Source organism: Muntiacus reevesi, chromosome 6 (assembly GCF_963930625.1).
Source record: "Muntiacus reevesi chromosome 6, mMunRee1.1, whole genome shotgun sequence".
NCBI classification, from domain to species: domain Eukaryota; kingdom Metazoa; phylum Chordata; class Mammalia; order Artiodactyla; family Cervidae; genus Muntiacus; species Muntiacus reevesi.
Window position 1 is genome coordinate 35695542 of NC_089254.1, and position 16382 is coordinate 35711923.

General features: G+C 34.5%; 1 protein-coding gene across 1 annotated transcript in view; it reads left to right on the forward strand.

Moving 5' to 3' along the window:
• The window catches only part of PCLO (piccolo presynaptic cytomatrix protein), a 363189-nt gene that overhangs the window by 205601 nt on the left and 141206 nt on the right, over window positions 1-16382 (forward strand). The window lies entirely within an intron of this gene.

The following is a 16382-nucleotide window of genomic DNA, read 5'->3' on the forward strand; positions in this document are numbered from 1 at the left end:
TTAATCAATCTATTCTTCCTTCTGCCAGAATGTTAATCTTTGCTGCTCAAAATAAAGCATTTCTAGGGCATAAAGTATAATTTAATCTTCATAGTTCATCCATGCTTATTTTGTTTCTGGCAGTTTCCTGAATCTAATGTCAGGTAAGCCTTGATCTTAGTGCCTACAGAAGAAAAATTAATGTTTTTATGTTTCTTCAAATAGGTTTAATTGTTAATTATTTTAAGTTTAATAATTTGAGTTTATTTAAAATGTGCTTCAAAGTGAAAGGAGCATATATAGGAATGTTGGACATATTTGTGAAGATCTCTATACCGGGGAATAAGGAATGTTAACAGTCAGGTGAAAAAGCAGGTTATCTACTTCAAGAAAACCTAATATATATCATTAGAAGGTTATTAATAAATTAATAGTTCTATTTAAAACAAGATTTATGTTTATATTAAAAGTTCCCCTAATTACACTGATTTCTGAACAAAATTGTAGATCTTAAAACCCTGAAGCTTTTAAATAGGTTTTTCTGAGAAATTACTCTATTGCGACTGACCCAAATGTGTTAAACAGTGGCTGTGGGCTGAAAAACGTGCCATTATATGTAAATGTAAGCCAATTTCTAGGTATATAGGCATATTAATAGTCATACTAATAAATTAAAATCCTTATTTAAGTGTTCCAGTTTCGTAGGGGCATTTTGTTATTATGTACTTTCTCATAAAAGTGTATAAACTGTCTTCACATGGGGGATAGAGGTCATAACTTTTTTTTTTAATTTATTTGTCATAACTTGTAAGTCAGGGAAACACTGCTACATTGAGATTTCATTCAGTTTTTGTGTATGGCTTTGTTTCTAGAATTATATATATTGTGAGAAATATTTTTAACTTAGTTGTAATGTATAGGTATTTATTTTTACTGCAGCGACCTATGAATTCACCTAAAGAGTTATCTAGAAATCTTTGAAAATACATTTTTTAGCAGTATTTTAAAGTTAAACTCAAGACTTCTGTCACAGAGAGAACAGCCTTCCCCATGTGGTGTATTGACCACTAATTTAACATTTCACCTTATACTCTTAATTCAAATGAACTCAGGTATAGAAGAGATTCAAGGTGTCAATATTTTTCCTCACAGTATTCTCTTGGGTTTTAGAAGTATGAAATGAAAGATACAATGGGTTGTATGTATTGTGTTGTTGATTGTAATGGTGATATTGTTTAACTATTTAATCCTAGAAGTTGGATAGAATTACCAAATAATACTCTGAGCCTGAAAAATCCTAAATGTATTGAGCTTTGGAACACAATCAGGTAGCTCCTTTTTTCTAAGTGGTCACACTCAGTGCAGGCTTTAATATGGAATAATTGTATACAAACTCAAAAATACTGTTTTATTGAAAGCATAAGGTAGACCATTTTATATACAGGCAATGTTCTTAGCACTTTAGATACTCTGATTTAAGATGGGAATTTTATAATTTATTTCTTGGAAAATTTCTAAACATTCCTTGTGTTCATTTTAAACTAAAACCAGTCTCTCAATTATAAACATGAATTACTAAATATTAGTTGTACTGAAAAGAATAATCTAAGTGATATTCATGGTGATGCAAGTTTATTTAGCTCAGTAATTTCCATATTGTTAATTTTCTCAAACCAATAAAATTGAAAAAACATTAGACCATCCAATCAACATTGAGACAACATAGTAACTCATATAATTCAGCGTGAAAGATCAGTTTTATACTGCATGAAATTCGGTAGTAAGTTCTCTTCCTGGAAGTACCAGGAAATGTTTCAAGGGAGGAAGTTCTCAAACAGGAAGGTGAGATCTCTGTTGAACCATGAAGAGCAAACTGGAAGTCATTCTAGAGGATACAGATATACAAGGGTTCAGACTGATGAACAGACAGACAACAAAGAGGAGGAGAAAAGGATTTGCTATAAATGAAAGATAAGGAAGGGATAGGTCCCAGAGGATCTAATTTGCTGAGTTCCGGTTTGGCTTTACTTCCCTTGCCTGTGGGAAGCCTTACCCAAGCCACCATCATTTTTTATTTACACTATGCCCTAGGCCCTGGACTCCTCCACTCTTGCCTTCCTTACAGTCTGTTCTCTAAACTACACCTCTTTTCTAAAGTGTACATAAGATTATATCACACACTCTCCAGTAGATTCTCAGAAATTCGTCAGGGTATATTAGAGATTTCTTAGCAAGGACCCTTGTGATCTGGTCTTTGCCTATCTCACAGCCTTACTGGCCACTCTCCACATTTACCCCTCCTTCTCACTCTGCTCCAACCACTGACCTTGCTGGTCTTTGGGTGTGCCTCATCCCCACCCAGGGAGCCTGTTCGGAGCTCTCTCTCCCCAGATGGTTGTCTGACTCACTCCTGTGTACAGATTTCTGGTTAAATTTCACTTCCACAGAGAAGCTCTCCTTACTTCAGTCTCTAAATAAACCTATCACCTTGAATTCCTGCACCCTCCAAACATGTATATTAATGTGTTAGTACATATTTAATCAAATATCATCTACTTTACCCTGTAGAATATAACCTCTGCAAAAGCAGGAACTTTTGCTATAATCCAAGAGCCTAGAACAAGGCCTGACACAAAGCAGGCCTTCAATATTTACTGATACCAGAGGAAGGATTGCATGGAAGCAGTGGGTTAAGACATGCATTAAAAGACTCCAGCTGGTTACCTTTTCATTGCCACAGTCTAGACCCATTCTATTAAGTCCTTTTGATAATCTGTACTGATACTTCCTATACTTAAAGTGTTAGTTCCACTTTGTTTTTATATAGATATTTGCACTACTGAGCACAAGTTAAACAGTATTTAGCTATTAGACAGTCCAGATGCCTTACAGATGAGCAACAAGCCCAGAGTAGGCTAGTGCCTTTATCATGATTCCTTAATGAACCTGTAACCTGGCCAGGTAGAATGCTAAACTTGGCACTTTACAGTTATTCTCTTTGTCTCTTCTGAGGCTTATGGAACATTTTCTGATTTTGGTTGGTTTTTTTTTTTTTTTTTTTTTTTTGCTAATTCAGTACCATGCTTTGTGTCTGTCTTTTTATCTTGTCATTTCCTCTGTTTTCCCCAAAATTCTAATTTAAATCCGTCAATGAGGTTTATTCACTTTTTAACTTGCTTGCATTCTCTCATTATCACATTCATCCATCCATTGTTTTTTTTTAAACACTGTGGTAAACTCTATAAACATACAGGATAAGGCAGAGTTCACACTTGACCCCCCACCACTGAGATCATTTTGTTCTTCTTGCCCCACTCTTGTATTCATTTGCTAGGGCTCTCGTAACCAAGTACCACAAACTCGGTAAGCTAAGCCACAGAAATGTACTGACACAGTTCTAGAGACTAAAGGTCCAAAATCATGGTGTGAGCAGGGTTTGTTCTTTCTGTTGCAGGCCTCTCTCCTGGCTTCTACTAGCCTCCAGCAGTCCTTGTCTTTCAGAAGACGGTCTCCCTGTATCTCTTTACATTGTCTTCCCTCTCTGTGTGGCTGTCTCTACGTCCAAATTTCCCCTCTTTATCAGACACTGGTCTTATTGATTACGTCAGCACTAAAGATCTGTTTTTAACTTGATTACCTGTAAATATCTTGTGTCTGAGTGGTTTCACATTCTGAGGTACTAAGGATCAGCACTCCAACAAAGCTTGGTTTTTTTGTTTTGTTTTTTTTAACCAGTAAGACACATCAAAGCACTATATTGCCCATTTTGTTTGTTCATAGGCAAATGTGGTCTGTTTTGTGGTTTGTTTGCTTTTGGTCCTCTTTGCATATGCAGTTATTTTTTCTTAGCAGCTATCTCACAAGCTTATGGGAGAGCTTTCATTATTACAAAATTCTTCTGTATGAATAAAATCTCTTTTCCTGGAGTTTCCAAACATTTGCCTTAATTCTGAAATTTGGAACATCAGAGATTTAAATTTATTCCTTTCCCACTCTGTAGGAATCCAACCATCTGAGATCCTTTAACTGATAGAGTTTTCCATCATGGAATTATAGTTACACTTTTGACACAGAAATTCCAAGCAAGGAGCCTGTATCATCTGGTTAGTGTTTCACTGGCACTTTGAGTTCACACTTAACCCTAAGGTATCTTATACATTTAATTGTTTAAATTAGAAATAATTAACATAAAATCATAAAATAATACACAGTGGGCCTAACTAACTGGTGCAGGGAGTTATCTGACATCTTTTTATTGAGTTATGTAATATTCCCTTATGTCTGCAAGAGGTGAACTATATCTCTTTTCCAGACTTTGTCATTTTGATATCAAAGTCACAGCCCCCAAGCTAAATTCTATTTTTGGCAACTTTATATAACCAAACACTTTTATCATGTAGTCTTCTTCCTTTTACAAATATACAATTTTAACTCTGAGTAAAGATGAAAAAAAAATTGCCACCTTTTTCCTTGAGTTTTTCTGTTTGCTCCCCAGAAAAATTCCCAAAAGATCCAACTAAAATATTCAGAAATGTACTCCTTCTCACGGAGTTGAGCTCACTATTTAGATACCACTTGAAAATAATGTATTTTCATTCTGATTTAGAAAAAGCACAAAAAGAAATAAGCTTTTTGATGAAAGATAGTATGCACACAAAGATTTATTTCTAATTTTTATCAGTGGAATTCTTCAGTTAAAATGTTTTATGGGAGCCAAACAGTTAAAAATGAGTGGACACTAGTATAAAGTGATCAAATCATCTATAATGATTGAAACTAACACCACCTTCCCATCCTGTCTGGCAATTGTAGATATCCAATAACCTTGATTCCCTTTCCTCATGGAGGTACATTCGGCTATTTCTCTATTTCCTCAGCAAAAACTTACTAAAGACCTTTACTTTATGGGATAGTACAAAAAAAATTCTCAAATCTCGTAGTAACTGTCTTTCCTAGTCTATGGCATATATGATGGTGCTACTCTAAGAATTTTAGATTCCTGTTCTTTAAAAACATTTTAAATTTATTCCTTTTGGGTATTGAGGCCATTCTTGACTGACTAGTTGAAAACCACCTACCTTTCTAACACTCTGAACCTCATGCCCTTTGTGATTTTTCTCCATATCACATGTTGTCAAAAGTACAGTGTCTTTTCCTTTATGACTTCATTTATTGTCTTTGCTTCCCCAACCAGAATTTTTTTGTTTTATATGATCACATTTTTATGTTTATTATGTACACAGAAAAATGCCTGGCTCACAGTAGGTTCTCTATAGCAATAAATTAATATGATGAATCAATGAATGAACAGGCCACTTTTTCCATCAAACTGCTTTTAATTTAGGTGAATTCACCAATTCCTCACTCCCACTTAAAACAACACCAAAAAACAACAACAACAACAACACCAAAAAAAAAAAAAAGAAACAAAGCAAAACAAATAAATGAGATTTGATTCATTCTTTCACTGTACCTTTTGTGGAGTTAAGTTTTTTCTTCTGCTTTCTCCTTCTACATTTTTCTTCTTTTGATAAAAGAATGACAGTATACTTTCTAAAACATATGTCAATCCAGCATTTGTGTGTGTGTGGGGGGGGAGGTTATCTCTAGCATCACATCTATGAAATTTTCATAAACCAGAGGACCAAAATGTGTTCTTCATGCCCTTTTTCTTTTACACAGCTCAGTTCAGTCACTCAGTCGTGTCTGACACTTTATGACCCCATGCATTGCAGCACACAAGGCTTCCCTGTTCATCACTAATCCCGAAGCTTGCTCAGACACATATCCTTCTAGTCACTGATGCCATCCAACCATCTCATCCACTGTCATCCCCTTCTCCTCCTGCCTTCAGTCTTTCCCAGCATCAGGGTTTTTTCAAATAAATCGGTTCTTCACATTGGGTGGCTAAAGTATTGCAGTTTCAGCTTCAGCATCAATCCTTCCAATGAATATTCAGGACTGATTTCCTTAAGGTCGGATCTCCTTGCTGTCCAAAGGAATCTCAAGAGTCTTCTCCAACACCATAGGTCAAAAGCATCAATTCCTTGGCACTCAGTTTTCTTTATAATCCAACTCTCACATCCATACATGGCTACTGGAAAAACCATAGCTTTGACCAGATGGACCTTTGTTGGCAAAGTAATATCTCTGCTTTTTAATATGCTGTCTAGGTTGGTCATAACTTTTCTTCCAAGGAGCAGGCGTCTTTTATTTTCATGGCTGCAGTCATCATTTGCGGTGATTTTGGAGTCCAAGAAAATAGTCTGTCACTGTTTCCATTGTTTCCCCATCAGTTTGCCATAAAGTGATGGGACCAGATGCCATGATCTTAGTTTTCTGAATGTCCGATTTCAACCCAGATTTTCCACTCTCCTCTTTCACTTTTATCAAGAGGCTCTTTAGTTCTTCTTCTGCCATAAGGGTGGTGTCATTGAGTATGCGGTTATTGATATTTCTCCCAGCACTCTTGATTCCAGCTTGTGCTTCATCCACCCTGGCATTTCACATAACGTACTCTGCTTCCCTTGTGGCTCAGCTGGTAAGGAATCCACCTGCAATGCAGGAGACCTGGGTTCAATCCCTGGGTTGGGAAGATTTCCTGGAGAAGGGAAAGGCTACCCACTCTAGTATTCTGGCCTGGAGAATTCTATGGACTGTATAGTCCATGGGATCACAAAGAATTGAACATGACTGAGCAACTTTTCCTTTCACTTTCAAGACAGTATACAACCTTGATTACTCCTTTCCCTATTTGGAACCAGTCTGTTGTTCCTTGTTCAGTTCTAACTGTTGCTTCTTGACCTGCATACAGATTTCTCAGGAGGCAAGTAAGATAGTCTGATATTCCCATCTCTTTAAGAATTTTCTACAGTTTGTTCTGATCTACGCAGTCAATGGCTTTGGCGTAGTTCTTTTACACAGTGAGACTTTTTACATCATGACCCCAAATGATCAAGAACATCAAAAAAGAAAATGTAGAATGTTCTCTGCAAAATCAGGAGAGAAAGTAACAGCCATTGAAAGAACTAGCAGTGTACATTCAAAGAATTTTTTCAGAGCTAGACATATCCTTTACAATTTATCTGTCTTAAAAAAAGATTTTTCTATCAAAAAAGAAATACATTTCAGAAATAGCACATGTTTTATCAATAGTGAAACATGCAACTTTTTGCACTAAAATAAGTTACATTTAAAATGTTATCACCTCTATTGGGTCTTAAAAATACATAAACTGCCAAGTGTTACAGCTGATTTTTCCTACCCTTAGACTTGTTGAACAATTTTGGAACTTTTTTGGTAATAGACAGATTCCTTATTAAAATATTTTTGTTCCAGAGTTTAAGCCAGGATCCTATTGCAAAGCAGATGGTATTCATGAGCTGATTTTTACAAGAATATGTTTTGCTTCACTGATTGCTGTTTTGATAGCTATTTTTAAGATTTTTGGAACCCTTTAATGTCTATTTCTGAGAGTAATTTCCATAACCTAAATTGAGAAATTTTATTTCTGTCAATTTTATTTCTATCAGAATATACAGATTTAAGAAATAATGACTGTGATGGCCAAATGTGATTTGAAGAATAATACTTTTGGGGATTGTTTTTCATTATTCTCTTTGGAAAGCAACATAAGAAATCAGCCTATTAAAACTGAGTTTGATGAAATAAGCTATTTTATAATGATACTATATACATACATGAAAGGAAAAGTACTCATTTATTAAAGACAGGCTTTCTAAATAGTAGTTCAATTCAGTTCAGTCACTCAGTCGTGTCTGACTCTTTGCAACCTCGTGGACTGCCGCATACCAGGCTTCCTTCCAGGCTTCCCTGTCCATCACCAACTCCCAGACAGAGCTTACGCAAACTCATGTCCATTGAGTCTGTGATGCCATCCAACCATCTCATCCTCTCTCGTCCCCTTCTCCTCCCACCTTCAATCTTTTCTGGCATCAGGGTCTTTTCAAGTGAGTCAGTTCTTCACATCAGGAGCCAAACTTTGGAGCTTCAGCTTCAGCATTAGTCCTTCCAATGAATACTCAAGACTGATTTCCTTTAGGACGGACTGATTGGATCTCCTTGCAGTCCAAGGCACTCTCAAGAGTCTTCTCCAACACCATAGGTCAAAAGCATCAATTCTCCAGTGCTCAGGTTTCTTTATGGTCCAACTCTCACATCCATACATGACTACTGGAAAAACCATAGCTTTGACCAGATGGACCTTTGTTGGCAAAGTAATGTCTCTGCTTTTTAATATACTGTCTAGATTAGTCATAGCTTTTCTTCCAAGGAGCAAACATCTTTTAATTTCATGGCTGCAGTCACCATCTGCAGTGATTTTGGAGCCCAAGAAAATAGTCTGTCACTGTTTCCATTGTTTCCCAATCAATTTGCAGTGAAGTGATGGGACCAGATGCCATGATCTTAGTTTTCTGAATGTTCAGTTTCAAGCCAGCTTTTCCACTCTCCTCTTTCACTTTCATCAAGAGACTCTTTAGATCTTCTTCACTTTTAGCAATAAGGGTGGTGTCATCTGCATATCTGAGGTTATTGATATTTCTCCCGGCAATCTTGATTCCAGCTTGTGCTTCATCCAGTCCAGCACTTCTCATGATGTAATCTGCATAAATTAAATAAGCAGGGTGACAATATACAGCCTTGATGTATTCCTTTCCCTATTTGGAACCAGTCTGTTGTTCCATGTCTAATTCTAACTCTTGCTTTTTGACCTGCATACAGATTTCTCAGGAGGCAAGTAAGGTGGTCTGGTATTTCCATCTCTTTAAGAATTTTCCACAGTTTCTTGTGATCCACACAGTCAAGGCTTTGGCATAGTCAATAAAGCAGAAGTATATGTTTTTCTGGAACTGTCTCACTTTTTCAGTGATCCATCAAATGTTGGCAATTTGATCTCTGGTTCCTTTGCCTTTCTAAAGCCAACTTGAACATCTGGAAGCTTGTGGTTTATGTACTATTGAAGCCTGGCTTGGAGAATTTTTAGCATTACTTTGCCAGCATGTGAGGTGAGTGCAATTGTGTGGTAGTTTGAGCATTCTTTGGCATTGCCTTTCTTTGAGATTGGAATGAACAATGACCTTTTCCAGTCCTGTGGCTGCTGCTGAGTTTTCCAAATTTGCTGGCATATTGAGTGCAGCACTTTCAAAGCATCGTCTTTTAGAATTTGAACTAGCTCAACTGGAATTCCATCACCTCCACTAGCTTTGTTCGTAGTGATGCTTTCTAAGGCTCACTTGACTTCACATTCCAGGATGTCTGGCTCTAGGTGAATGATCACACCATCATGATTATATGGGTATGAAGGTCTTTTTTGCATAGCTTGTTTTTCTGTGTATTCTTGCCACCTCTTCTTAATATCTTCTGCTTATGTTAGGACCATACCATTTCTGCCTATCTTTCCATGAAATGTCCCCTTGGTATCTGTCATTTTCTTGAAGAAATCTTTAATCATTCCCATTCGATTGTTTTCCTCTATTTCTTTACATTAATCACTGAAGAAGGATTGCTTATCTCTCCTTGCTATTCTTTGGAACTCTGCATTCAAATGGGTATATCTTTCCTTTTCTCCTTTACCTTTCATTTCTCTTCTTTTCACAGCTATTTGTAAAGCCTCTTCAGACAACTGTTTTGCCTTTTTGCAATGCTTTTTCTTGGGGAAGGTCTTGATCACTGCCTCCTGTCAATGTCATGAACCTCCATCTATAGTTCTTCAGGCACTCTATCTATCAGATCTAATCCCTTGAAGCTGTTTGTCACTTCCACTGTTTAATCATAAGGGATTTGATTTAGGTCATACCTGAATGGCCTAGTGGTTTTCCTTACTTTCTTCAATTTAAGTCTGAATTTGGCAATAAGTAGTTCATGATTTGAGCCACAGTCAGCTCCTGGTCTTTTTGCTGACTGTAGAGCTTCTCCATCTTTGGCTGCAAAGAATATAATCAATCTGATTTCATTGTTGACCATCTAGAGATGTCCATGTGTAGAATCTTCTCTTGTGTTGTTGGAAGAGGATGTTTGCTCTGACCATTGCGTTCTCTTGGCAAAACTGAATAGCCTTTACCTTGCTTCATTCTGTGCTCGAAGGCCAAATTTGCCTGTTACTCCAGATGTTTCTTGACTTCCTACTTTTGCATTCCAGTCCCCTATAATGAAAAGGACATCTTTTTTGGGTGTTAGTTCTAGAAGGTCTTGTAGAGCTTCATAGAACCGTTCAACTTCAGCTTCTTCAGCATTACTGTCAGGGCATAGACTTGGATTACTGTGATATTGAATGACTTGCCTTGGAAACAAGCTGAGATCATTCTGTCATTTTTGAGACTGCATCCAAGTACTGCATTTCAGACTCTTTTGTTAACTGTGATGGCTACTGCATTTCTTGTAAGGGATTCTTGCCCACAGAAGTAGATATAATTCTCATCTGAGTTAAATTCTAGATAGTAGAGGCCTCATTTTTCTCTATAGCTCTTACGCTTCATTGCTAGTATACTTTTCTTGTCATAGTTCTTCTCTATGATTAAAATCTTGAATTATTATTATATGTTATTATGTTATATTATTACAAAATAGGAAATAATATTAAAGTATTTTTCAAAAAATAGCAGAAAGATAATACAATAATTAATTAGTGTTTGGTAAAAATCAAAATGACTTCAGACATGCAGACAAATGTCTGTGAAAACCAGAAATTTTTTTAATTGATCTCATCAATTTGGTGTTTAGTATTTTACCTTCGCTATTTCACTGTGATTAATATATTAGGATTAACTTCAAAACAAATTTTTTCAGACTGAAGGGTGAAAAAAATCATATTATTTGTGTTATAGTTTCTTAACATCAACATTTCAAAATATGTAAATAAGCATAATTATAAGATACATATATATGTTCTTAATGTTCAGTAAAAGACATTGGCTGAATATTAACCCTAAATATTAGGATATATTGGTTTAGTACAGGGAAGTTCTGGATTAATAGAACATTGATTATTACTGACCCAGTTTAAGATCACAGAGCGTCATTTAACAGTTATTAGCTTCCTAAGTATTTTATCATAATATTAATTCAGTAGACTACTTATTTTGGATAGTTGTGCAGTTTATAACTGACTACATAAAGCTACATGCATATTCTCAAAAATATATCCCCTCCCAGTGAACAGGTATGCACTTTTGTATATTTGTTTATGTTTTTTAAAATTGCTACTTATTTAGGATCCTTTAATCTGCCGTATGTGCTAACTGAAATAAAAAACAAGGAACTAAAGCATAATATAAAAATTTGGAAAAGTTTTGAGGTATAATGTACATAGTGACATCAAAATGTATTGTAATAGTTACTTGACTTTTTCTTAGCATTATATTCAACATAAAATACATGTTCATAATAGAAATATATGCCTACATACATATACATATATGCATAAATTAGTTAATACTTTTATACCTTTGTATAGCTATCAAAATATTTTCACATGCAGTTGCCTGGCACAAATTCAAGCTATTTATTTCTGTAAATTTTATGTTTATTTTATTCCATATTTTAAAAATGATAAATCTGAAGTTAGGTCAATATTCTTTGAACCTGCCCATATCCACCCAACATTAATTTCATTTGTAGCAAATGAATTTTCTTCTATTTAACAGGGTTTTCTTTTTGATCTTCTATCTTGAATGATGCATAGCGTTTGAATTAAGAAAGCAACAGACCCAGCAGAGTGAGGTAAATTGAGACTTAAATGAACTGTTTAGTTAACTGAGGTAGCTTAGTCTAAAGCTATAAACAATAAAAGGAATTTTTATGTGTTTTATTTTCTCCTTAAGAACAGTTTGCTGGAGATTCAAATTAAAACAGTCAAGAAAAGTTATAGTTGAACGCAATGTAAGAAACCCTAGAGCTAACTTATAGAACTGCTGTCTCTGTTTTTTTGGTTGAAAAAATTTTATGAGATGGCAAATAAAAGCTTAGCTTCCTAAAGAACAGTAAATACCCTTATGAGGGAGTAGTCAGTGAAGGTAGAAGAGTTGAAGCTAAAAGGGATTATGCTCATCATTCTCCTCCTCTTTCCTCAAGTGAAAGAAAAAAAATATAGACTAAAATAAGTCACTCTTAATAAGTTGGACAAGTTGGACTGAATTTTAATTTATAATCTAGTAAGTGGTGTGTTTTGACATGACAGGGAGAAGGCAAGTCCCCACTGTTTTGTTTTGTTTTTTAATAAAAGTCAGCACTAATCACATAACTCAGTCTCCAGGCATAGAGGCTACTTTTAAAGGGTTAGTCATTAATTTACTTTTTAGAAGGTCGAACTAAAGTCAAGATTTAAAGTACTTATATATCTAATTGTAGAGAGTTTCATGATAATTCATAAAAGACCCACATCACATTAGTTTTCCTTTTGACAAAATAAATGTGCATTAATTTATTCAGTGTGAAACAAATTAAAATGATAGAAATGTTTCTAATAAAATAATACTGTGTTTAGAAAAAGTTTATTTGTTTTGCTTTCAACCAGTTCTCCCATTTATGGCATGAGCTGATGCCTATAAATGCTCACCCAAATGCATATCAGTAACCTCAGGTTTTCTTAATAATCCATTTGGAAAATCAGCTAATCACCATCAAAGTATGCCTCTATTCTCAAATAATTTAATTTATAGAATGAAAAGTTAACCTCATAAAATTATAACAGTAAAAATATTGTATTTATGAAAATCCATTCATGAAATTTATCATCTTAGATGACTGTATGTTTCTTGACACTTAATTCAATTGCCATCCTTTATCAGTTAGTTCTTAATAGCATTTTCTAAAGAACCAAACACTTCTACAGTTTATACAGAGGACCATGGTCCTACTTTCCAGGGAAATTTTGTCAATTTCATTTAATTTGAAGGAAGCTATTTATGTGACATAGCTTTATGAAGAAGATCTGTTTTTATTTACTGTGAGTATGTTTAGATAAAAGCAACTCTGAACTGTTTTAATATCATGTTCCAAGGTTTTCTAGGCCAAGGATAATCAATCCATGAGAGAGGAATAAAAAACAATAATAGTGATTTCTGTGATTTTGTGGTTAGGTATTTCAAGAGTCTAAACATAAAATATCTTTATTATCTCAAAATAATTTAGTAAAGACTGTGCCACTATTATAAGGATCATTATATTTCACATGGCTTTAGATAAGTAGTTATTGAATCATTCCTCAAATTGCTAGTGATCTAAAGCTCTGGAAAACATATAGTAGTAATCAATCTTCATTTTAATACTCTATATACAGAATGTAGTGTAATTGGAGATTTACATTTTAAAGCATTTGAAATACAGTTAATTTTGTTATGATGAGAGGTTGCCAATGAGAGAGTCAAATGAGGAGGTATTTTATAGAAGTGTTGGAATCACTCCAGTCCCTCTTTGTAGATCAACAATTTGTTCTCAAAATGAAATAATTCATGGGCAGACAATATTATAATATTTAGCATCTGAATGAAGGGAGGAAGAGATGTGTCTTACTTTTTAATATATATTTATTAATATGTTTTAGGATAAGTTTCCATGTTAATTCTTGGAAATTTGTATTAACTTGATTATTCTACTTCAGATTGCTCACATAAACTATTAACACATTTTCTGGTAAAGGGATGTAGTCATTATCTCTCGATAGTATATTAGAACTGTAAGTGCTTCTGCCCTTGAAGAAGTAATCGATGTTAGATAGTTTTTCATAGCATTCCATATCCTAGTCCAGCAGGACATACAGAAGTTAAATGGTATAGAAATGAGAAGATAAGAGGTATCTGTGTTTATTTTCCAGTGATCTGATCAGATTTCAATTCTTACGCTATCACATTTTCATAACCTTTAGGTTAAACAAATCTTTGTTTCTCTTTATGCTCACTGGTTACCACACCTTCTTTCTGCTTAGCTAAGAACATATAGGCAAAATATGTTTTGCCGCCCCAATAAATTTTTGAAGTAGTAACTACAAGAAGAGAGATTTTAAGCCTAGTATTAACTGGATGTTGAGAGATTAAAAGGAAAAAAAAAAGAGGTCATTAGTACCTTTAAGCATTTTCTTTTCTCCTAGGAAAATGATCAAGAAAATACAATTTTGAATGAAGCAAAAAAAAAAACTAGCTTAGAAATATATCTGTAGCACACAGCAGTGTGTTTTTCCAATGAAAATGTAAAAATCTAGAAATGAAAAAGATAGATAAATGGGAGGGATAGAGGGTAGAAATGAGGAGGGAGAAATACTTGCACATACATATGTCTAAAAAATGATCACCTTAAAATCTGCTAAGAGGGCTTTCTAGAACACCTTATACAGATTTTAGGAGAAAAGAAATTAATCTGTTTGGGACATTCCAGAAAATAGAAACAATACGTGTTGCACAGACTGGCATCTCTAATGCTTCTGTCCAGTGAGGTAGAAACTAGTTTTCTGCTTGGCTGCCCAGCCCAAGAGCAATAACTTTCAGCAAGGAAACAAGACAAACTGGGACAAGAGGTGCATTAAGGCAAAGCAGAAGATGTCTCATGATATATTGAGTGCCACTGTCACAGTATTAATTGGAGAACATTTTTGTCTCTACTACTAGACTTTAAGAAATAACTTGTGTGTTACCTTTTAAATATATTCATTTACTTTGTTTTTATTTTCTGCCTGTTAAGTTCTTGTGATTTAGTTTCTTGCTTTTTTGATGCTACTAGAATATTACAACAATTAAGGAAGAAGTACTTTTAAAAAACAATTTCAAGTATATTCACAAATGGTAAATTCTCTCCAATGGCCATAGAGAGTCAAGACTGCTTATTGTTAAAGGTGTCTATATTTTTTTCAGTCATTCAGTGATATTTTCATACCAATGATGATACTGCTCACTTAGAGTTTGATTCATAGAGATAGTTATTAAATTGTTGCACACTACTTTAGTTGAAGAAATTTGACGGCTTTGTTTTATGTGCCAGGCATTGTGCCATATTGCAATGACTAGTGGGTTTTAGATGTTTTATCAGTGTTTAAAGTATTTTTCCAGAATGGTATCATTTAGAATTTCATTTTTCACAGGTCACTCCATGTTATTTTTAATTTTTCTTGTATATCTTAAAACAATAGAAATAACTGAGCCCTTGCACTCAACATTTAGAATCTATTTTAGCTCTGTGTAGGGATGGGGGTGGAATGTTAAAAATGAGTCTATTTTGGGAATACATTATTAATGATACAATGCATTGAATAGAATGCTGAATATTTTATATTCAACTGCTATTTTGTCTCCAAACTGGAAACTATAGATAGTGGGGTAGAGAGACCCTTTAACAGTGAATTAATCCTTTCATTGACATTTCAGAGGGTGAAACTCTCCTTCCAGTCCATTTACATGGATATTCATATATTTTAAAGAACTATCTTTTTTGAAGGGACAAATATCCTAGACATTTCATCTACCTTCCTAATACTTAAAAGGCATAAACATTTATAGAAAGATATTTATACCCTAATGAGAAGGAATGACCAGGTACAGAGCAGAAGTAAAAATACCAGAGAACTTATAATATGTATAAGTAGTGTTCTTCTTCCAAAGACAAAGACTTCTCTTGTAATCAAGTAAATACAGGCCCTGAGTGAGAATTCCAATAAGGTGGGACAAATGACTCTGAGAGCTATTTCCATCCTCTGGTTCTGTATATTATACTGCACAGTTGAAGGGCAGTCTTACTCAGAATCTCAGGCAGTACAGTGAACAATAAACATGTCCTTAGTTTTTTCCACTCGGCCATCAGATATGTGTTTCTGGTTTTTGTTGTTGCTGTCTTGATTCTTGTTTTCTTAAGTTATTTTTAAGGTGGAAAGGATTTCTCGATTTTAAAGTTGAGGTTAGTTATCCAGTTGATTTCCCTTAGTGATTCTGGTAATTAATTTCTCAAACTAGATAACTGTTGTTTCCTCTAAAGTTTGTAATCCCTTTTTAATTACACCATCGATCTTCTTTTGACCTCAAAGTAGCAAGTAACTTTTAACAAAGATCTAGCATTTACATAATTTTTCATTCAGACTAGAAATTCCTTATCCTCTGATTTCTCCTCAGTTATTGCACCTGTGGAAAATTTCCCAAGATTTTTATGGGGTTAAGCTAGAAAAATTAATCTTCTGAACTGAAAGAGACATTCTCATTAAGAGTTATAAGCATCTATTTTTTCTCCCTGTTCTCTAATAAAACTGTGTTTTTAAAATCTTGGTTGAATATCTTCTGAGTATTTATTCATGTAAATCCAAAAGGTGCAAATTATCCTATCTAAAACAGGGATTGATTTTAGGATCATAATTGATAACAAGGCAAAATCTAATATGTTCCTCTCCTTATTAATTTGCTTAGATTGTT